Raw genomic sequence first — 6727 nt, 5'->3', positions numbered from 1 at the left:
TTTATATCTAAAAGAGAGAAAAGTTGTTGGGGGCTTTTGATGGACACGTGGAAGAGGTAGGATGAAATATAGAAAAACGTGCATAGCACGTGCACCATTCTAGTATGAGTTATAAAAGTATATGAGAAAATACGTACATTTACAGATGACAACAGTAACAGAGGAAACTAAGAAATCTAAGAAAAACCAACGAGTGAATAGAAACGATAAGAAATGAAGGAAATGTCAGATCCCGCGTGGAACGACAAAAGCGGACACAGACTGTAGGGAGGACATGATTTATATAGAGATAATTGTACTCATTACCCATTTTGCTTCACAACCAGCATGGCAGTTTTATTCATCAATAACGCATCTCTCAAGTCCGGGAGCAGAGATATATACTAACAGTTTTGATATTCCACCATTTACAAATTTTTAAAACAAACTCTTCAGGGCTTAGGAAACAATGGAAACGTTGAGAAACATTTTGAACCTTTACGAGCCGTAGATAGATAATTCTGAAGCAGCACTTGCTTTTCTCGGGATATTTTTGATGAATGAGTAATCATCCTCTCCAATGCCCTCTTCAGCATACAATTTATAAGAAATAACTCAATCTTGTTGGCACCAAATTTTCCAAATGTAACTGATTTAAGGGCGTAATGGGAAGCTCAATCTTGTAGGTACCGACTGCGGCATGTCCCTGCCTCCGTCGATGTGGATTTTCAGAAATATGTCCTACAAGAGAATCGAGGAAATGACGTAAGTACTGTTTTAGGAATAAAAATACAATCATTTCAACCACTTCTGAAATTTACACCGCCAAATGTTCCTCCGAATCCATAGCTCATGTGCTTTCAGGTAGCTTTTTTTTCCTGCCACCACAAAAACAAAAAGTGTAAGTTAGATGCATGACCTAGTGACCTTCAGGTATGGGGCAAGTGACCAGTACCTTGAAAGAGTATTTTTTTTATAGACAAATTAAAAAAATTTGTCCAGAGTTCAGGTATGTAATCATTCAGTTATAAGGGAAACTCAAAACTGGAGTACTGACGCAAAGGCACTAAGCGTCCAAGTATTTACGGAAGGATGTGTTGTTGATGGGAAGCTCATGAGATAAGCCAATAAAATGGTTGATAAGTCAAGTCCAGGTTTTGGGGCTCCTATATATGAAAGGAAATAACAATCTTTTTTTTTGCATTACAAAGAAGAAAAAAAGTTGGAGGAAGAACTGTCCAAATAGACTCTTCTAGACCTCCTCAGTGCGTAAATCTAAAGTTACATCAAGGGTAGAAAGTCCGGTTTGCAACGCACCACGTACATGTTACATTAATCCAATTAGCCTGTTGCTTAACCTTGTTCCATTTAGCTTTGATTGACCAATGAACTTTGCCACTTTGAAAAGCCTTGACTGCTGCGGAGGAGTCTGACTCCACCCGAATATTAGTCCAGCCCTTGTCAATTGCTCTCCTTATGCTCTCCACTATAGCAACAGATTCAGTAATGTAGTTTGTCGAAACTCCAAGACCTCCTATAAGTGTTCCCACCACAAGACCCATGTAGTCGTGAAAAACAGAACCCCAACCATCCAAGCCTGGGTTACCTCTACAAGCACCATCCGTGTTAATCTTTAGTGTTTTCAGGGGGGAGAGCCCAGTAGCACTCTAAAATTTGGGGCGCTCTTCTATGCCTCGTTTGCAGACCAAATGAATGGAGCGTGGCGAGGTCAGATACAATATTGTTAATGTTACTTCTGGACAAATTGTATGCGTGCTTCACCGCTTGAGTAATGCGCTTGATAGTGTAGGAGAGATTAGCCTGACCCTTGTTGTAGACGATCTTATTTCAAGTCTTCCAAACTTCCACGAGACAAGTGATTGCCGCTGCAGACCTGAGATCCCTTATCAATGGACTCTTGTTTTTACATAGCATGAGGATGTCGTTGACGCCACTAACTTGCCCAATGTTAAACTTGTTAGGTGCATTATTACCCCTGAAAATTTTCCAGTTCCAACTGTCTTTAGCATACTTGCAATGATAAAGAAGGTGCTCCCGGGTCTCCATGTGCTCTTTGCATAGACAACACCTCGATGCAACATGAAATTTCCTTTTCACTAAGCTATCATCGGTATGCATTATTACCCCCTGCAAAATTTTCCAGCCAATTGCCGCTGTTCTTGGGTGCACAAGGGCTTTCCAAAGAATGACACCCAACCGGGTTTGGAATTCTTCTTTCTTACTTGCTCATGAGCTGCTGCCACTGTGAATTCTCCATCTATTATTGCTGGTGTCCAAATCCTTTTGTCCACTTGAGTAGGATCAGGTTGTTGAAACAACAAACAAGTGCCAAGACTTACCCGTTTCTCTTCTTCTATCTTGGCCATGAGGTATGAATAGATTGCTACTCCAGCAATTGCAATGGCTGTTCCAATTCCTGTGTGTCGAAATCTTGTTGCCTGTACGAAGTTTAGTGTTGGCCTGTTCGGCACCTCGTTTCTGAAGATTGAAGAATATCTGGGGAACGAGCATAACCGAAACCGGAAAACCAAGCAAGAGAAAAGTGACACTTACCAAAGACAACAATTGAGAAACCTATCACAAACACACGTTTCAATACATTGCCAACCGCGTGAGTAAGAGGTGCCACTCTCTCGAGGGTGTTGGTTGCCAACTGAAACAGTCACGGGGGAAAAGGGGTCATTGAGATCATCATTCGAAGCAGATAATACAACATTATGCATCATGTGACTACTACGACAGAAGATAGTTTTGTCTTCTAGAAGATGGAATGAGTAAATATCATCTTTCGGTACGGAGATATGTATATGTTTGTCATGGTTGCTTTCTAAATGGAAACTAAATGCCCAAGTAAATATATCTGTCCTATCCCTTAAAAAGAGGCTGCCAGTATTACCACCCTGTTAACAGTTCTTTTTACAATCCTGTTGCAGTATACTCTAGTAAGATAGATACCTGATTGTAACATTCCAACCCAAAAAAGATCCGAAATAAACTTGGTCATACCAACTTTGGCTATTGCATCACAAAGGTCGTGTTTCATCAGTTGAGGTCCCTCCAACTGTAACATCAAAGCCAACAAGAATATTCGATCAGGAAAAATATCTCCGTTATATAAGAGGAAGACATTCTTTTACATTTGAATTAGGAAGTATCATTTGTAGTAGGTATAAGTACACATTAATTGCAAGACTTATGAAGAAAAGTTAACACTTAATTAGAATGATAAATTAAGATCGCATCAAATATGTATAGGCATATGTCTAATTCGTCAGCTGAAAAAAAAATCTGACACGGAGAATTGACTAAGGATTCTCATGGTGGAATCTATGCTATTAATATCGGATATCTCAGCCGATTAATCGCGTATCGCTTGAAAACCGATTAGTTTTTATTGATTTTTTTAACTTTTTCTCACCAAAAATCACCAAATTGACTAATTAATCGGCTGAAATGACCGATTTCTCGCTAAATCGAGAAAAAAAAATTATTGAAAATGTCGGTTCTCCATCCAAAAATTAAGTAAAATTAACGAATTGAATATTTTCACTGTATTAATAATAATATAACCCAATCAATATAGAAAGCTAAAAGTTTACTTATTTTTCCCTTCTTAACAAAAGTTAAATATACAAATTGTTGTATTATCTCTCCAATAAATATTATTGCTTCTCAATCTCCTTATTCTTTTAAATATTTAACGTAATTTTTGTGTTTGACATATCTGTAATACTCTAAAATTGAGCTAGTTAAATGTGATTATGAAAATTTAATATTTTTTGTTGTATCTCGAATCACTGTTTAGAAATATTTTGTATGATTATACTACTATATATTTTGAAAACGTCAAATATATACATCCGATATAACCGATTAAATCACTGATTAACCGATTAATCGCATATCGCTCCTTGACCGATTAGTTTCGAAAATCGATTTTAAGTGCTTATGGTGGAATACAAACAATAAGAGCAATGATGGAAATGTAAGCATACAGATTGGTGCTATCCATATCAGTCTTCAACAAAGTAAGTATCAGCAAATAAAATGAGAGCAGATAAAGTCTAATTAAGTAATAGAAAACATAAAACAATAAAAATCATATGGGAGGATAACTATGGCTTTCTTTGAGTGGGTACTCCTGTAAGTGAATGAGATATTTGAAATCATTGCGTTACTGAAGCCAAGCCAGTTGAATGAGAGCTCAGTCAAAGATGCCACACCTGAATTTTCTGAAGATACAGTTCACAGAAAAATAAGTAACCTCACAGTAAAACGCTTAGCTTCTAAAGAAAAACCCACTTATTGCCCGACTACAGTGCAATTACTAAAATGCATTTGGATAACATTTTTTAGTTTTAAGCATGTCTTTACACAGATAGTATAAAATATCCCGATATATCGCCATATTTGGAGATATCTATCTAGATTTCAGAAAAAGATATATAAATATCACGATATGTTCAGAGATATATACGACTGTAAATATCAGTGATATTTCGATAATATTTGTGATATTTATGATATTTGGGGATATTTGACGATATTTTGTGTATATAACAATTTTATTTAATATTTACCATTATATTTTAAATAAATATAAATAATGTATCATGATATATCAAGAAATATCTACAATATCTACGATATTTGTCGATATTTTGAATATATCCACGATATTTGCATGTGAAACAATATCAAATATCCCCAAAGAGAGAGATATATCCACGATACATATCCAGAAATTGAATATCGATAAATACCCATATCATGATATTTTGTACTATGTTTACACATACTCATAGCCCGACTACAGTATAGTTACTGCCGTAGAGTTTAACCACCATGTTCAGGAAGGATCATATACGCCAAGAACACCAGAAATATCGAACCTTGATCGAAGAAAGGCATGACTAAAACGCATGCCGACTACTGACTTCCAGGCCCCTGTTCTTACTAGAGGGGACACCAAATGCCTCTGTCCTTGAGTGAGTGCAGAGCTTTTGTGTTTTTATATGTTGTCAAAGAGTTGAAGAATAAGAATAGAGGACACCTACGAAAAATGACACTATAGATTGCAATGTTTTTTTGGCCTGAAAAAAAGCTAACAACATCGTGGTTCACTAGTAAACCAATTAAGATTTTAAAACTTCAAGTGAGAGGAGAGGAGTAGAACATTGTGCTGGAGAATATAGAGGATATTCACGTTGGTTTTGGAACACTAGACGTAAGAAATCACTCTTTAAGGATATGATTATGTATCTGGTTTCAATGCAATCTTGTCAAAGCTTGTTATAGTATGATACAAAGTTTTCAGTCATTAATCGAAACCAACTTCGAACACTACAAAATCAATGGCGCTTTCTCAAATGGATAGATGCCAGGATAGATAACAAAAAAATTCCAGCTTACCAATGACAACGGGGGCTAACGATAGCCACAGTGAGAGGGTATCCACTGTCCAAGTATGAACTGAGATGCAGATGCATTGAAGAAGGGCTCCAACTCCTCCAAGGCTGCAATGAATTGAAGTCAACCTGAGGAAGTTTTCTGGAGAAAGCTAAATTTGATATATTTCCAATCATAAGTAAAGATTTGCGTACATTTGTTTGTGTCCATGGGCTACATTCACAAAGGATGTTAAATGACATTGCAAAAGCCTAATTGCAGTATCACTTTTTTTTGGTTCACGGGAGTAATGGGAAAGGAGTTTTTGTGGATAATGAGATATGAGATATTTATTGTTATTATCTCAAATTTTGTCAATCCCAATTTCGTTTAATTTGCAAAGAATGGGACCATATTTGGAGGTGGAACATTTTGATTTTTTATTTTTGATCGTTTTCTGAGTTAGGATTATGGCCATAATATCGATGTGTTCTGATATATATCTGAAACCTGAAAAATTATGGCATCATCATTTTTTATCATTTTGATTTAGAAAATCAGCACGAAAGCAAGTTTTGACTTTTGAAGAAAAGGAAAGTTCATCGAAAAAAAATAAAATAAAATGAAGAGAAGGTATTAGACAAATTTTTATTTTTTCACTCAGGGTTTCGACGGATAACTATTTGGGTAATTTCCCATAACAAACCACCCACGATAATGCCAATTTATTCCAATTTAGTCGATGGAACCGCCCCTCAAGAACGTTCATACAAAGGAAACACTAAAAACTGTTGTAAAAAGAAGATGAGAGAAAATGAACAAATCTTCCAATTTAGTGGATGGAACCGTCCCTCAAGAATGTTCATACAAAAGAAACACTAAAAACTGTTATAAAAAGAAGATGAGAGAAAATGAACAAATCTAGAGTTTACATACAATTCCATTTATGGTTTGTTTGGAAGTTTTTATTTAGAATTTGAATTGGAATTCCAAAACTTACAATTTCAAGTAGTTAAAATTTCTCAAAATAAGGAAATCTCAAGTTTCTGCCCTCAATCCTAATCTCAATTGGAGAGGGTTCATAGCTACGGTAACTCATATCATTGGTGACAACCAATGGTGTATACCAACGGAGGTGACCCAGATTTTTTCTAACTTGGGAGTTGATTTATCACAACTTCAACTTCCTAGTGGGGATACTAATGACACTATGATATGGAAGCTTGCAAGGGATGGTAATTTCACTGTTAGTTCAGCATTTGAAGCTATAAGAAAAGCACTACGAGTAAGGGAATCGTTCCACGCCTAAAGTCTAGAACCCTTGTTGTGCTTTACTTCA

At 36.2% G+C, this 6727-nt stretch overlaps 1 long non-coding RNA gene across 7 annotated transcripts; it reads right to left on the bottom strand.

The window, feature by feature from the left end:
* Positions 1 to 309: 309 nt before the first annotated feature.
* On the bottom strand, positions 310 to 6233 carry LOC147476547 (uncharacterized). Of its 7 annotated transcripts, none has more exons than XR_015208661.1 (4): positions 5413 to 6233; positions 2956 to 4232; positions 2340 to 2653; positions 1995 to 2242 (listed from the first exon to the last, which is right to left on the bottom strand). It is a non-coding gene; the product is annotated as an uncharacterized LOC147476547 (long non-coding RNA). The 7 variants fall into 7 exon arrangements; XR_015208662.1 differs by having other exon boundaries at positions 1995 to 2460; positions 2554 to 2653; XR_015208660.1 differs by having other exon boundaries at positions 1995 to 2438; positions 2554 to 2653.
* Between the last annotated feature and the right edge of the window lie 494 nt (positions 6234 to 6727).

Source organism: Coptis chinensis, chromosome 9, assembly GCF_015680905.1.
Source record: "Coptis chinensis isolate HL-2020 chromosome 9, ASM1568090v1, whole genome shotgun sequence".
Taxonomy (NCBI): Eukaryota; Viridiplantae; Streptophyta; class Magnoliopsida; order Ranunculales; family Ranunculaceae; genus Coptis; species Coptis chinensis.
Note: the sequence above shows the minus strand (reverse complement) of the source record. Positions and strands in the feature narration are given on the sequence as shown.